Below are 18,170 nucleotides of genomic sequence, written 5' to 3'. Positions count from 1 at the left end.
TTGAATATTACTTAAATGATACAAAAAAAATATTTTTAGAAATGTTGGCGAACTGAAAAGTATGAACATGAAAAGTATGAGCATGTACAGCACTCAATACTTAGTTGGGGCTCCTTTTGCCGGAATTACTGCAGCAATGCGGCGTGGCATGGAGTCGATCAGTCTGTGGCACTGCTCAGGTGTTATGAGAGCCCAGGTTGCTCTGATAGTGGCCTTCAGCTCTTCTGCATTGTTGGGTCTGGCGTATCGCATCTTCCTCTTCACGATACCCCATAGATTTTCTATAGGGTTAAGTTCAGGCGAGTTTGCTGGCCAATTAAGAACAGGGATACCATGGTCCTTAAACCAGGTACTGGTATCTTTGGCACTGTGTGCAGGTGCCAAGTCCTGTTGGAAAATGAAATCAGCATCTCCATAAAGTTGGTCAGCAGCAGGAAGCATGAAGTGCTCTAAAACTTCCTGGTAGACGGCTGTGTTGACCTTGGACCTCAGAAAATACAGTGGACCAACACCAGCAGATGACATGGCACCCCAAACCATCACTGACCATGGAAACTTTACACTGAAACCCATGTCATGCATACGTCTGTGTGTGGTGGTTCTTGAAGCACTGACTCCAGCTGCAGTCCACTCTTTGTGAATCTCCCCCAAATTTTGGAATGGATTTTGTTTCACAATCCACTCCAGGGTGTGGTTATCCCTACTGCTTGTACACTTTTTTCTACCACATCTTTTCCTTCCCTTCGCCTCTCTATTAATGTGCTTGGACACAGAGCTCTGTGAACAGCCAGCCTCTTTAGCAATGACCTTTTGTGTCTTGCCCTCCTTGTGCAAGGTGTCAATGGTCGTCTTTTGGACAGCTCTCAAGTCAGCAGTCTTCCCCATTATTGTGTAGCCTACTGAACTAGACTGAGAGACCATTTAAAGGCCTTTGCAGGTGTTTTGAGTTAATTAGCTGATTAGAGTGTGTCACCAGATGTCTTCAATATTGAACCTTTTCACAATATTCAAATTTTCTGAGATACTGAATTTGGGATTTTCATTAGTTGTCAGTTATAATCATCAAAATTAAAAGAAATAAACACTTGAAATATACCAGTCTGTGTGGAATGAATGTATACATTATACAAGTTTCACTTTTTGAATGGAAATACTGAAATAAATAAACTTTTTGGTGATATTCTAATTTTATGACCAGCACCTGTACTTATGTCATGTAATAAAATGCAAATTAATTACTTAAGAATCATACAATGTGATTTTCTGGATTTTTGTTTTAGATTCCGTCACTCACAGTTGAAGAGTACCTTTGATAAAAATGACAGACTTGTACATGCTTTGTAAGTGGGAAAACCTGCAAAATCGGCAGTGTATCAAATACTTGTTCTCCCCACTATACCTTTTCACCTAGGAACTACAACAACAATATCTAAATGTAATGGATGTCCTAAAAATCATTGTGGGATGTTAGAGTTACATAAAAAGGCATTCAGCCTTGCCATTGTACACTCACCTTAAGTATTATTAGGAACACCTGTTAAATTTCTCATTAATGCAATTATGTAATCAACCAATCACATGGCAGTTGCTTCAATGCATTTAGGGGTGTGGTCCTGGTCAAGACAATCTCCTGAACTCCAAACTGAATGTCAGAATGGGAAAGAAAGGTGATTTAAGCAATTCTGAGCGTGGCATGGTTGTTGGTGCCAGACGGGCCGGTCTGAGTATTTCACAATCTGGGATTTTCACGCACAACCATTTCTAGGGTTTACAAAGAATGGTGTGAAAAGCGAAAAATATCCAGTATGCGGCAGTCCTGTGGGCGAAAATGCCTTGTTGATGCTAGAGGTCAGAGGAGAATGGGCCGACTGATTCAAGCTGATAGAAGAGCAACCTTGACTGAAATAACCACTTGTTACAACCGAGGTATGCAGCAAAGCATTTGTGAAGCCACAACATGCACAACCTTGAGGCGGATGGGCTACAACAGCAGAAGACCCCACCGGGTACCACTCATCTCCACTACAAATAGGAAAAAGAGGCTACAATTTGCACGAGCTCACCAAAATTGGACAGTGGAAGACTGGAACAATGTTGCCTGGTCTGATGAGTCTCGATTTCTGTTGAGACATTCAGATGGTAGAGTCAGAATTTGGCATAAACAGATTGAGAACATGGATCCATCATGCCTTGTTACCACTGTGCAGGCTGGTGGTGGTGGTGTAATGGTGTGGGGGATGTTTTCTTGGCACACTTTAGGCCCCTTAGTGCCAATTGGGCATCGTTTAAATGTCACAGCCTACCTGAGAATTTTTTCTGACCATGTCCATCCCTTTATGACCACCATGTACCCATCCTCTGATGGCTACTTCCAGCAGGATAATGCACCATGTCACAAAGCTCAAATCATTTCAGATTGGTTTCTTGAACATGACAATGAGTTCACTGTACTGAAATGGCCCCCACAGTCACCAGATCTCAACCCAATAGAGCATCTTTGGGATGTGGTGGAACGGGAGCTTCGTGCCCTGGATGTGCATCCCACAAATCTCCATCAACTGCAAAATGCTATCCTATCAATATGGGCCAACATTTCTAAAGAATGCTTTCAGCACCTTGTTGAATCAATGCCACGTAGAATTAAGGCAGTTCTGAAGGCGAAAGGGGGTCAAACACAGTATTAGTATGGTGTTCCTAATAATCCTTTAGGTGAGTGTATATGTTTTGCATAAATCCATATATGGTTAGCATAACTAGCTAGCTACTGCTGTACAAATTGTGTTTGCTCTAAAACAAAAGCCTGGACACATTCTTAAAACAAAAGCCTGGACACATTCTTAAAGCTGTCACAAAACCATAGATAAACAGGCACAGGGACATAGTGGCTGCCTTCAACTCTTGTCCAGAGTGTAAAAGGTGTAGTATGTATTATAATTACATTTTTACTTGAATTATCTTTGTCTTTATCCAATGTATTCAGTCAAAAAATCTTTATTTTATCCCTCATCATTCCCTCCCCTCCTGCTCTTCCCTAAAGGAGTAACTCTGTCCCTGGAGCATCAGGCCTCAACCCCCCCTCCCCCCTCCAACCAGAATGCTAATCAAACTTAATCAGAAGTGAAATGCGTTTTTCTAAGGAAGTAGCTGGAAAATTTCACAATCTGCATTTCTCAGACCAAACTGATTAGAGAAACATTATCCTGCTTTCACAGTCACTTCCAATCTCCCTTTAATCTGTCACTTCAATCGCCTAATTATTTAGTCAATGACCTGGGGATGCAATTTTACAAAAGAATCAAATGCATGTCATAAAAATGTTTTTGATATGCTGTTTCTTGGAGCTGAAGTGGTAGAGGTGAGTGTGTGTATGTCTGCCTGTGCATGCTTGGGATTTTATGTGCAGAAGTGTGTTCGTGCTTGGTTCAAGAGAATAATATCTGACCAAAACATTTGGAAGTTTAATTTCTTAATAAAATATCTGATGCATTTCAGAGAAAGTACTGATTTTTTTTTTTACATTAATTGTTATAGTAATGAGACATGTCTACAAACATGGTTGTACAAAATATACATTATATTTTAATATTATATTTTATTATTGTAACTTAAACTAGTATGTCATTGTTAGATGGATGGACAAAGGACAGTAACATATGCGTGTTTTAATAAAAAGAAAATTAGTAATGTTTTATAAAACTACCTAAGAATGTAGACATTTTGGTAAAGATCATTTTGGATGAAAATATAAAAACAATTTAACACTTGATTTTAAGAAATATTTGTGATCTCATTCTTCAGAATGGTAGTTCACTTTTGCAGACACATCAATACATTATTTAACTGATTTTGCTACAGACCTGTTAGAACTGAGAATCCTCCTAGTATGTCTGGCTCTGGGTGTGATTCTCTGAGGGTCAGTGTGTGTATCTGAATCTGTGTTATTATAATATATTGCTCTGGCATCATGTCTCAGTCTGTGTGTTCCTGTTTGCTGCTGAGTGTGTGTCCAGGTGTGTTTGTTTAGAAGCTGCTGAGCTGTGAATGCTAGGCAGGGGTAATGCAGTTTAGCCCTTGGTTGTAAGAGCCTTTGGGGAGCGAGAGAATGTGCAGGGGAGTCATGTTATTGGAAAGGTCATGATTAAAGTAGGGGGTCAGAATAACTCGCTGACAATCTCTATAAACAAGTGCCTGCTCCTGTGCCTCGGGGTGTTACAACTATATTGAGTATTGACTATATGTCACAGCAATAAAAAGGAAATCTGTTCTCTGTTGCCAAAAGTTTCACCTTCAAAGGTAGTATAGTAGAGTTAGAAAGTCGGGACAAAACACAAAAGTAGCTTTAATGTCAAAAAGGCAATATTATTGACATTAAAGTATGTCTTGTGTTCTCTCTCTTAACCTATTCTAGACAGACTTCAGAAGATCCTATAAGCCTAACATAGCAGAAAATAAGTACTGTGGCGTTGAGATGTCCAATACCCCAAGGGTCACAAAAAAGAAATAAAAAAGCAATCGAGGGCCATTGGGAGATTTCTTTTTCAAAGGTTACAATTGGGCAAGGTCAAGGGATATCACGACTGCAGTAGTTAAAGGGATTAAGTGAGTTTTGCATGGTTTTATCTGTGTACAAACAGAGAACATAACAGAGCGAATAAAGAGAAAATGAGAGGGAGGGAAGAGAAGGCTTTGAACCTACCGCCCTATGTGGCCCACTTGTGATGGGACGCGGCCTCACAAAGACCCAGCGTACAAGCCAGCCGATAAGGATCCAGACTCCTGCACTGAACAGGGCAGCTGTCCCTCTTTCATCTCTCTTTAACCTTCCCTCCCCCTCCTCCCTCCTCTCTCCTTTTCCCCAGTGGATTCTGTAAAGTCATCAAACTTATTTGTACCCGACACCCAATCTGAAAATAAACTGGCTGTGAAATGTGCTTTTAAAAGAGTGTAGGAAAACATTCCACAGCCTGGTCAGGTCAGGGGGCAGGGGGGCTGTAGGGCTTCAGGGGTGTAGTGCTTCGGAGCTGTAGGGCTTCAGGTCAGGGGCAGGGCTGTGGGGCTGTGGAGCTTCAGGGGTGTAATGCTTCGGAGCTGTAGGGCTTCAGGTCAGGGGCAGGGCTGTGGGGCTGTGGAGCTTCAGGGGTGTAATGCTTCGGAGCTGTAGGGCTTCAGGTCAGGGGCAGGGCTGTGGGGCTGTGGAGCTTCAGGGGTGTAATGCTTCGGAGCTGTAGGGCTTCAGGTCAGGGGCAGGGCTGTGGGGCTTTATGGGTGTAGGGCTTCGGAGCTGTTGGGCTTCATGGCAGGGGCAGGGCTGTGGGGCTTTATGGGTGTAGGGCTTCGGAGCTGTTGGGCTTCATGGCAGGGGCAGGGCTGTGGGGCTTTAGGGGTGTAATGCTTCGGAGCTGTTGGGCTTCATGCCAGGGCTTTGGGGCTTCAGGGGTGTAGGGCTTCGGAAGCTGTAGGGCTTCAGGTCAGGGGACAGGGCTTTGGGGCTTCAGGGCTGTAGGACTTTAGGGCTCTAGGCCTTCAAGTACTGTAGGGCTTCAGGCCAGGGGACAGGGCTGTAGTGCTTTAGAGTTTCATACCTTATCTCCGCCATTGACACAGACCAAGCCCCACCACAGAACTGGAGGAGAGCACTTTGACAATAGGAATGGTGGCACTGGAGTGAACACACAATCCTCAATCCATTCTGAAATGCACACATTTAGTCCATTACTGACCAAGGTCAGTATAATTTACAAAAGTTGTTTTTAATGAACAACCATTTGGGATCACATTGAATCAATAAATATGGTGGAAATGTGATGGCTCAAAAAATTGACAGATTATTGCTTTGTAAATAATACAAATCACTGACCTGTAAATAAATAACATAACGAAATGGCAATTTCTGTTACAACAAATGTGTAATCAGTGAAAATATTGACCTGCTGTTATTTCTGAAGTCCAACGCCAGCCTATAATCACAGCTGGTGTGGTAATAGAGAGAGAGGCTGGAGGGGTACATGGGGGGGTGCTATTTCAGGAATGCCAGAGAGGAATACTATTGATCGGGACACTTAGACTTGATAAGGACGTCAGGCTTAAGAGGAGCAAGCAATCATTAAATACACCAGTTGGCCAGTGTGGTGTGCTAAATATATTTTCTTGTGTTTCGACTCTCTTCTCTTTTTATTTCGTTGCCAGAGGTGAAAGAAAAATCTAATCTCCATCAGGCTAAATTGTGGCGGGCAGCATTATCAGTAGGAAAGACCTGGGGATCTGACAGCTCCCACTCCATGATGATTAATTACTTCTCTCAGGCCCGGTGTGTGGGTGTGTGTGTGTGTGTGTGTGTGTGTGGGTGTGTGTGTGTGTGTGTGTGAACCTCTGCTCCTGTGGAAGATGTGGCTGGAGGCGATGGGCGATAAGTGCTGCCCTTATTGCTGGGCGCAGTGGGAAAAGAGAAGGGGAGAATGCCTCCCTCCACCTTCACCTCAGCAGCCCTGGACTAAAACATGAAGCAGGCCAATCAACAGTCATACCTACAACACGCCAGGCTGGCCAAGAAGAGGGAAGCAATTGGCAACCAGGCTTTGGTCTACACCTCTCTTTAAGCACTAATGGATGGGTACGATCATACCCCGATCGGTAGGATCATGGTTTAATCTCCCCTTACTCTCTTTCCTTCCTCTTTTACCCTACCTCTGTCCAGGGTTCTATGGGTTTCCATCTGCCCTCTAATCACATCGGCTGTCTGGATTGGGTTTACCGACTCCTTAGATCTCTCTATTACACCTCGCCAGGGAGACGAGGAACGCCTTGCCTCGCACCTCATCTCATTTCTGAGTGACTGATTTAATCACATTTGGACTATGGCCGTATCATACCAGTATTAGTAACGTCATAGTACCGCCGTCAACTAGTAGAACAAGAGCAAGTTCATCGGTGTGTGAATCTACTTTAAATCCACTTGCGTTTCTATGGGCCAAACGTGGACGGTTTGCCTTCTGTCCCATCGTCAGGGCGACACTTTTGCTTCTGACACTTCGGCTGGTCTATTTCAATCGTGTCTCCCTACAGGTGTTGTCTGAAGTGCATGACCACCACTCTTCCTGAGGGCGGATGTGCGGAAGGGCGGTGCGCTGCAAGTGTGGCCGTATGTGTGTGAGCACGCCGGCGTGTGTGTCAGAACAGGCGTACGTAGGAGGGGAGGTTCATTAATGGCGCCGTCTGTCAGTGGTCCAATTCTGGAGATGGAGAGACTCGCTAGCTGGGGAACCCTACCACTACACGCCATGCATTCAACTCCCCTGTCACACACTTGTACTCAGCCATGTCTCCACGTGTCATTATCACGTCATCCAGACAGACACGTCTTTCTGTTTTTGCCCAGAAACGTATCTGCTAACACTGTGGGAGGGAGTCCTGATCAACCCGCCTCACCCTGTCTCTCTTCAGCACCAGGGTGTCATTCTTTTATTTCCTGCTCCAGGCAGCCGCTGGCAATGGAGGAGCCGTGATGTATAGGGGGAAATTGGGGACCCTTCGTGGGCAGTTGTGTTAGATCCCCTGGATAACATGCGTAAGGATGTCAAAATTGTGTTAAAAGCCAATGTTCTCTCTTGTCCCCTCACATCATTGTTAGAACCTCTAAAGATTCGATTTTTATTCCGGAGGATGGCCCTGGATGTGTGGCTATCAGTTATTCTGCCGCACTGTATAAGCTTGTGTTTCCAGCAAATGCTTTTTTAATGGCTGCAGCCTGTCATTCAGCTTATTGGCCCGCCATGTGTCGCCTCCTCCTCTTCCTCCTTCGCGTTGGTTGTCATCATAAGACAGAGACGAGGTGAACCTTTCCAGGGCCCGAGACCTTTTCCTTTCCGGGAATCAAAGCTCAGCGCGTCAGAGGAACCCTTCCCAGATCATATCCCATGCCCCCCCCCCCTTCCCCCCTTTTGTTGTGTTCATCCGCACAGCGGGAAAATGAAGGAATATGGCAACATTATGGCATTTGAAGTCAATATGTATTATAAAATCAATCTAGATGAAGATCTGCCCATCGCTCTAATTAGACGAGGTGACTGGAGATTGATTTTTAATTGCAAAAGTAATTACATGGAGCAGATAGCCAGTGACATTTGATTATCTAGGTGATTGATTAAAAGGCCTGGCTGCTGGGGCAGACTGTCAGGCAGCTGAATCCCAGACAAAAGAGAAAATTAAAAAAGTTGTCCCGTTTGTAATCACGAATTTCAAGGGTGAAATTACAAAGCCAAACATCTCCTCAGAGAGCCTAGCGTCCTTCCACTTTGCTTGTCTGCCCCCCTTGTCTCTCTGTAGTACAACACAGACACACACACACACACACACACAGACACACAACTCAGCAGGCAACCCTCAGAGCCCCCGACACGATAAATAGGGAAAAGATTATGGGAAAAATGAATCGAGGAATTGTTTGCTTACAAACAGCCCGTTGGGTAAATGATGGGAGCATTCATCTGCTTAACAGCCTCATCAGAAAATGACGAGCAGAACAAGGGAAGTGGAACGCTGGAACGCGGAACCTTGGTGAGGTGGGGAGAAAAGCTCTTATCTCTCCATGAGAGTTCTCCTGCGTTCAACTCCATCTCGTCATCGGCAAGCAATAGGTGTCGGCACCTGTTCACTGTTGTCTGTCTGCTGATAAGGACCTTCGCTAAATAAACAGCAGAATAAACATCTTATCTCTGCATGGGTTTGGGAAAGAAGGAGAGTGTTCTTTTTTTTCCCGTCTGTCATTCTTGCGGGATGTTTTTCTGAGAAAATAAATGTTGACGTGGTGATCTGGTGAGAATTCATTTGAGGTGTTTGTTCTTTAGCGTGATATTGTTAGGTTCTGAGGGACAGATTGGCAGTGATATTATCAGGTTCTGAGGGACTGATTAGTGTGGAGAACTGTTAGCGTTTACAGACCACTGGTGTCGATGTGACAGGCTGAACACCAACTTGTGTAATTTATTGCTTCTCCCGTCCACCTCTTTGTCTGTCCCTTATAAGTCAAAACCACAACTCACCTTGCTGCACATGTTGTGAATATAGCGCACGCGCACACACACAGACACACACACACACTCACACACAACATGTAGATGCACACAAGCTCTCACACATACAAACACATATACCCACACACACACACACACTCTCCTGGTGCCAGTCCTTGTAATGTGGTGACACATTTATTCCTCACCCTAGGACATGTCTGTAAATGATGCCTAGCTAGTTAAGGTATCATTTAGCCCCGACTGTTAAGCCACTCCTGTCATTTCCGTGGAAGGTTCACTCTTTAAGCCTTCCATGAAGCCAGCATTTATGTATTTAATTTACAGGACCCAGTCTGGAGGACATTCCTCAGCTTTATGAAGTGGTATTAGGGGGCCTATTTAGTTGTCACGGCAGATAGAGCGCTACTCAGAACAGTGCATTAGGCAGGCACAAGCCAGTCAGTCACTTGAAAAGGAGAGACCTGGGACCAGAGAGTAAAGTCAGACGATTTCAAAATGAGTACTGCAGAGCAGGCTGGTCCTTTTTAACTCAAAGAGCTCTGCTCTCAAGCCTGGCAGCAGAAGCTGAAGCAAGCCTTTTGCTTTGATGAAGGGAATAAGAGAGGGAGGAAAAGAGGGATTGAATAAAAGAGAGAAAGAAGGCGGGAGGAGAGGGAGGGAAAATAAAACAGACCCCTACCAGCAGGCCCAGATAGATATTATTCCCCCTCAGGACGTACAGAGTCTATATTGGCTTAAGCAGCACAGGCCCTGAGGTCATGGACGCCCCTGTGGCTTTTAGAGTCACACTAACAGGGACATCTCTCCCTCCCTACCTAAGTTACTGGAGGAGGAGGAGGGAAAAGGCCAGACAGCCAGTGTCTGAATTTTTTTCCAAAATTGCCCCCTATTCCTATAGCGCAATACTTTTCACCAGGACCCAAAATCAAAAGTAGTTCACTACATAGGGAATATGGAGCAGTTTGGGAGGCCTTTATGCTGTGTAAATCATAACACATGTGGCTCCCAGCATCCTACCATCTAGGCCTGAGCTCTAGCTCTGGGCACTGTGGGCCAACACAAAGCAGCGCCACATTACATTTCCATTAAGTTTACCGAATTTGTGAGATCAGTGGAGTGACACAGTCAGGGAGCCTGGCCTTACTACCCCCTGCTGCGCCTCCTGATGCCATTGAAGCCCAGTGAGGCTGGAGCAAGCTCCTCCTGTCCCACTGTCCCCCAACTCACAAATAAATAGACTCTCGCAGTATACATCCTCCCTGATCTCATCCATCTTCACCATCCTTCCTGATCTCCTCCATCTCCACCATCCTCCCAAACCTCCTCCATCCTCTCGGACGTCCTCCATCTCCACCCTAAACCCTGACCTCCTCCATCTCCACCATCCTCCCTGACCTCATCCCTCCACCATCCTCCTGCCCTGCTTCACATGGGAAGAGTACTTGAGTCAGCTGGGCCCTCTGGCCACTTCCTGTAGGGGGGCCAGGATGTGGCAGGTGAGGAGAACGGAGCAATTACAGCAGCAATGGACACACTAAGGTACACAGAGATGTCCACACACTCACCAAACATATTATTCTGAACATGTATAAGTCACACATACTTTACTGTGTGCGTGTCAAAAAGTGAAAAATTACAATGGATTAAAGCAGACACCGTAAAGGACAGATTTCAGTCAGTTTGAACATTAAGTTAACGTCATCTTTCATCTTCACAACATTGTTCAAACTCATAATTTCTTCTCTTTAAACACAATTGTAATTATAATACTGTACAACAAACCAACCCAAAACCAAACAAAAAGGACCACAGGAAGCTATGCAGCCCAAAAGACAGGTGTCCATTTCCTCAAGATCTCCTTAAATGCTATTGTCCATGAGCTCGCACTGAACACAGCTGTTCACTTATCAAACCCTGGGATCAACCATACAGCCAGACCACAATCCCTTGTTGTGGTCAGCTGCCTGGAACATGAAAACAAACATGGTTGAAATAGTCTGTTCACTGATAGATCACATGATCTTTCAGTTAACCAATGTAAAACTTGCTGGGTTATTCAAATGCATGTGTGAATATGTCACAGGTGTGAATATGTCACACTTGTGACATATTCACACATGCATATAACTTACGTTTACATGATTCACTTACTTTACTCCCTCTCTCTGTTTCACACACACACACACACACACACACACACACACACACACACACACACACACACACACACAGACAGACATGCACACACACACATGCTGACCAACACACACAAACATGCACACACACAAACCCACACGCCTCCCCCTGTTTTCAGATTATATTCACGGTCCCACTACCCCTTTACACATCGCCTGATCCCAAAATGAAAAATGGCTTTATTAGTATATGAGAAGAAGTGATTTTGGCCACGAAGAAATGGGAGGCCAGCTTTACCAAACCAAAGAACTTTAGCAGATAATCCCCAGCATGTCATGGCCAGTAAACCCTCCCAGCAGGCTGTCCGTCATGGGCCGGGGCACCTCCAGATGTGGAACCAGGCAGATGGGTGGAGGCTGGCTAGTAAGGGGGGTATCCAGGGGTACCCACTGGAAGAGTGACAGGACACAGAACACGTCCTAACTACTGGTGAAGGTTTAAGCAGGGAGATTATGACAGAGATGGGAGAGATGAAAGGCATTCAGAGAATTATTACATCTAGTCTTTATCTTGACAATTCATTTTCTGGCCAAAAGCACCAGGCAGATTGGTCAGTTTATTGAGTGGCGGGGCAGATTATGTTTATGAAGGTGGGGGGGGTATTATTTTTTGAAAATATTTTTTTTTAATTAGAAATTGCATTGAAAATTGGCTTGTACTGCACTGAATTGTATTTTAAACTGTTAAAATCGCAGATCTGATTCTGATATAATTGTCGAAAGCAATGAGGTGGGTACGTGTAAACAAACTAGTTATGTAATATCAACAAATGTAAAGCGCTGTTCAGAACTGTCCAGCAGGCAACCAGGGCTTGTGGTATATGGCCAATATACGGTACTTTTCCACAGCTAAGGGCTGCATCCAAACACTCCACATTGTGATGTACATAACAGCCCTTTGCCTTGTCATACTGGCAATACAGGGGCATTATTGGTGATGTAAATAAAATAGTCACATTTAATTACAAACAATCACAGTTACGTCAACACTTACATTTCAGGACACTTGGTAAGTCAGTACAAGGAGAAAACGCTTGAGAACTAATCACAGCTTGTTAATAAGATTATATCAAAATAATTGCTGCATTGAGTCAATCCATATTTCCCCCCAAAAAAACATTACTAGAACACATTATTATCAAGATATCAGAAATTGCTTCAGTAAAATATGTGGCTCGGTAGCTAATGAGCCAGCTAGCTTGGTAATGTTAGCCAACTTCAGTAGACTTGCTAACTACTTTTATAATTGATCTCAATCCAATTTACTAGCAAACTTAGTTATCTAGCGATATTGGCTGTTGTAAAATAACAAGAGCAATCTTGCTTGCATAATAGGTACATAGACACAAATTGAGAAATGGCCACCATGTTAAACTGTTTTATGTAAACATGTTGGTATACAATGCAAGAGTACCTCAAACAGTTGCCCATGAAATAACCCACTGAACAAGTAAAATCTGTCAGAAAATTGTAAAATATAATGTAAAGTAATTTTTATTCATTTATTTATTAGCATTTATTGAGTGATGGGGCAGATTTATGTTTACGAAGCTGGGGGGTGGGCAATCAGGCGGTGCAATGGCAAATCCAGAAAATTTGTTATAAATTGCATTTAAAATTGGCTTATACTATGCTGAATTGTATTTTAAAAGAATGTAACTGTTAACTTGGCAAATGTTGGCATAAAATACAATACAAGAGAAACTTCATGGGCATCTGTAAAAAATTACAGTTGCCCATGAAATAACCCATTGAATAAGTAAAACCTGTCATAAAATTGTTAAATATAATGTGAAGTCATTTTTATTTCTTTATTAGGGAGTAGGATAATAGGTGTAGTTTATATACCCCTACTTATATACCCTACCTACTTAGAAATGCTAAACAAATAAGGTTTAATTCATCACAGTGTAAAGGTTAGATCCAATGGCCAAAATCTATATAAAACTGATTAGCTTGCTCCGCAAAAGTTTAGTGGCCAATCAAATTCGAGCCTGATACCTTCCCTGGTAATGGAGGAAAACCAATAAATGCATATGTTTGTTTTTGCTTGTGCCTAAAATACCAGTATATATATGTCCATGTCATCGCTTTCATGTCCTAGTCTAAACCAAGGCAAACAATGCAATGTTCTCTTGTTGTTGGTAAGCTGGTAGCATCTATGTGACTCAGACATTGTGCCACCACTTTTCTTACATTGTGATGAAAGGATACACAGACACAGAGACAGTCATTCTATAATTGCACATCAGGCAGAAGCAGACCGCAGTATTTTTCCATTTGTAGATCAACCCTGAACTGTTGACATTATTGCAGGTTAAACAAGTCTATGTATATGCAGCCAACATCTTTCATTTATTCTCACTGATGTATTCTAGTCACAACTGTTGTCTGGCTCGCTCTTTTTTCGCTTAATGAAAAAAAGGAGACTAGGAGCCCAGACAAAACAAGTCTTTCTTTTCCATCCATTCTTTCTCTGTTTTCGGGTAGGTCCATACAAGTGAATACCCCTAAGATTCTCGCTCGTGGTTTGTTAGAGAATGTTCTTTGTGAAAAGAGGACAAATGTAATGCAAAGTCAGCTGTGGTGACCTTAAATAGCAGAGCGTCTCTCTCAGGCCTGCTCCGTTTGTTTGATTTAGTCCGAGATGTAGGCTTGTCCTATTATCGGTGGGCCTTTTCACTGGTCTGCCTCTCGGGGTGATTGTGGTGATACTCCTGAAGGGCTACATTTCGATCCCCTAGGCTGATAACGGTTGGCCCGTTGATGGGCCTGATGGCATCTGCTCTGGCTGTGTGTCTGTCTGTGCTTGCGCTTCAAGACAAACGCAGCCTGGGATGGTGAGCGCTGGCTGCAGTGGTCCTTATCAATCAATTACATTTTGCTTTGTCCGATTAATTGTATGGAATTGGTCGGTGCTGATAGGGACCTGTGTGTGGAGGTTAGGTTGTTCGGTTGTGGGTTAGTGTAGGTTGTTTGTGTCCGTGTGCGTTAGGTCCGGGACGTCCTTTGTTACCCTTGGTGCTGTTAAAGCTCGACTTTAGTGAATTGTGCTTTGGTGTAGGAATGACATCTAAATCCTTTTAGTCATAATTGTGTTTGTGTGAACATTTTCCTTTTTTTAATTATATTTACGTTTATGTAATTTAGCAGATGCTCCATTCCAGACTGAAGTGCAGTGGTGTGTGCATACATTTCTACAGTGGGTCCTGTGGAAATAGTACCCACAACCCTGGTGTTGCAAAGTGAGCTACATGAGACCCATATGATTCTACACATGTATTTTATAACGCATCTTCATAAAATCTCTGCATACCTTCTAATTCTCAAATAATTAGAGATGCAATTAATGGTATTACATTTGGATGATCAGTAAAACAGTTGAAATAGCATTCGCCCTACACATTAGTCAAAAATGATATTGTTTTCTAATGATGAACACGAACATAGCATGGAGATTAACTTCAATACTGAATTGTCATTTAAGGTGAGAGTACGCCCTTTACTCACTATTTCTCCATCCGCGCTTCTAACCCAAGACCACCTTGTTAGTTTATGAAAAGCTGGATTAATGACATAACATTCAGCTGACTGTGGCTAATAGCTGACAATGATGTGTGAGTGGAGGTTCCATCTGGGCCGACGAGCAGAACCCTGTTGGACTGGACAGCCAAGTTTCTGTTGGACCGTGGTCAGGCTGTGTTCGTCTTACTAATGAGATGCCAAACAAGGAAGACGAAGTGACCAGAGCAACCAAGCAGTCATCGCAAACTAATTCCCCATCCAGCTTTAGGTCATAAAAATGAGAGGATTTCATGAGAGGGAAGCCCAGAGCATCCTTCGCCCCTGCCAACTGACCATATCATTCTGAGAGTTCATTTGTTCAGATGGCTTTTGGCCGGCAGCAAGAACGACGGTTAGGTTCTCCAGTCTGGCCAAAGCAGTTATTGTTTCTATTCCACGGCTACTGACAGTAGGTTACAGGTGCTTGTGGTCCTTCCTCATCACGTGTGGGAATAAAGGAACCAACTCAGAGCACTGAAGTTGGTTCCTTTAGAAGCCTAGGCCCAGTTGCACTGATCTCGTTAGGCTATAGGTTTGTGATTCTCCATCTTCCATATCATGCGTATGGTGACTGGCTCTGAAGCATTAAGCTACCAGGCCCTTTAGCGCTGCATGTGCTAAGGAGAGGACTGGAGAAGGTCAAATAAGTACTTGTCTCCTCCTCTGGCACATCTAAATCTTCCAGCGGGTGAACGGAGATCTATCCTCCCCTCCGGCTAAAGCCCAGTTCACAGTTTTCTTAAGTTCTCTGGCTGCTTCTTCCCTTCTCAGCAGAGCAGTGGGTCAGCCTGATTCCCCCTGTCACTAGAATTCATTCGGGGGGCATTAAAGTGTAAACCAGATGAAAAAACAAAGGGCTTAGGCAAATCAGATGGCTCAAACAACAACAACAAACCCACACTCTGTAATCTTCTTAGGGAAATTAATGAGGGGGAGCCCCCTTGGCCGAGCAGGGCGGAGGGGCGGATAATGATCCCAGACCAGGGGGATGAAGGGAGGTAGTAGAAGAGTGAAGAGGAGAGGAGGCAGTGGATCAGGCAGAAGGTGAGAACGGGATAGGGGGATTAGGAGTGAGGACTCCCACCAGAATCAAACAGGACTCTAGCCAAAGGGATCTCTCTCTTCCCTCCCATCCCAAACTTCAAAAAGTCTGTCCTAAGCTGGAAGTAGGTGTCACTAATCCCCTCTGTGGATGTAGATCTATGAGGCCAGCCCAGGCCTTTCATCCTGCTGGCTGCTTGTACAGCATGCTCTACACTCTCCTTCCAACCTACATCTCCTCCCTCCGCCACTGCCTGGGAAGGTAAACTTTTGCACTGCGGAGATTGCAGGGATCCGTCCGTTTGACTCGTTCGTTATCTCTTCATTAGCGAACTCACTGCATTGCTCACCCCTAACGAGGACCTGAGCTTGCTTGTACCATTAGTACTAATGTAGAGCACTTCTGGACCGATTTGTGAAGACTGTTCAGGGGTTTGTAGAGCACAGCCTAGGCCCATGAAGATCTACTGCAGGAAAAATACATTAGTTACCAATAGCAGCCGTTGTCAATGGTACCCACATTTATTTTCCTGAGTGACCCAGGATCAACCATAGCTATAGACTCTGTAATTTTGAACATAAACTACTGTCAAATTCCTACTGACTATCATTATTACCTGTCCATATCTACACCATGGTTGTCCGGTAGGATGATGCGAATTCACCAGAAGGGATTTTTTGATGCACGGTCTGAATTCTTAGTGTCAGAACTGTCACAAACATCCCTTGGTCATGTTTTGAGATACCTTTGAAATGTGACACCGATGCCTATTGTGGCTGGATTTATTGGCTACTTCTTTAGCCCTTTTCTATTTAACAAAATGGGAAGATGATTTAAATGGAGGCGTGGAATTGAGAAAATAAGTAGGCTTTGTAATGCTTAATGGGGCCCAGAGCAAAGCTCAGATATATGTAGGAGGCCTCCCCTCCTCCGCTTCCCTCCTGTGGCTGCTTCAGATTGGGCCTCACCAGACGCTCTGCCATCCTCTGGTGTGATAGTGACAATACATGTAGAATATGTCAGAAATTGGATAATGAATGCATTCAACCCATGACACTATCATACATAGCAAATTCATAGTGAGGAAGCTGTGGAAACATATTGACTAATTATAAAATACGGAATGTTTTTGTGGTTTTGGTCTTTGCGTCATTATCAATATTTGCTGTTAAAGCTGCTGCTTTTGAACTGTCTCTATCTACATTTCTACAATTCACAGAACTCTGTTACCTAGTTACTTCAGTGCTGGTCTGTCTGTGGTGTTGAGCCGGATGTGGCTCATGGCTTTCCATTAAAGCTCCAACGGAATTTAACAATGGATAAACACAGAGGCTAATATTTCACATAATGTTGTGGGATTCATATAAAGATTTTTGGATAGAGTAATGATCAGTGCAGGTGATCTTTCTATAATATCTGCATGCAAGGCTTTTGTTTCTTCCTTTTTTTTTTTGCAACGTGAATGAACCATGTTCCAGTGCCCATTGACAGGGTCCAGTATGACAGGGGCCAGTATGAACAGCTATGGAATAGTGCTGACATGTTTCAAACAAACGTGGAAACACACACACACACACACAAACACTTTTTCTCTCTCTCTCTCCAAATACCTCTGTATTTCCCAGCCTGCTCTATGCTACCTCCAGCACGGTTGGTGTCACACATTTTCTTTCAAGCACAGTCACAGTTGTTTTTGATATTTTCATCTGGACGCCCCAGGATATTTATCTGCAGGAGTTTAATGTGGCGGTCGTCTAACTGAAGTGCTGCTGCTTTGCTTTTCAAACAGGAACAGTTGCAGGGCTAGAAACACCAGCATTAGCCCAGCTAATTACTGCATCCAGCTCCATCCTGCAGATGTGCCTGTGAAAACCCAAACGATTAATGTGTGTAATTATATTGTAATTGCGTGGTAATTATAGTTCTAAAGCACACACACCTCCTCTCAGCCCCAAAGGCAGGTATATTCCACGCTGCCTGTTCCCCAACAGCAGATTAGAGCTGTAGATTGTTCTGCCATGGAGAAAACGGATTAAGGACTGTCGGCGTATTCTTCAAGCGTCTCTACTGTAAAATTTGTTCCTTTTTTTGTTTGTTTTCAGATGCAATTTCACAGAAAGGGGGTCTAAACATGTAGGCAATACGGATGAAGGAAATACTCTCTTTCAAGGGACCAGCAGAAAGCTCTTGGCCAGGTAGCTCAGTGTGACAGCGTGATAATGGTCGAAAATAAACATTTCCCCGTGTTTACATTTTGCCTGCGAAGACGTTTCTCTGTGGTTTCCCATTTCTGCCCATTTCTGTGACGCAAAACGTGGTATTGTGTAACTTTCACGAGTG

This window comes from Esox lucius, chromosome 2 (genome assembly GCF_011004845.1).
Source record: "Esox lucius isolate fEsoLuc1 chromosome 2, fEsoLuc1.pri, whole genome shotgun sequence".
NCBI classification, from domain to species: Eukaryota; Metazoa; Chordata; class Actinopteri; order Esociformes; family Esocidae; genus Esox; species Esox lucius.
This window is presented reverse-complemented; position numbering follows the sequence as displayed.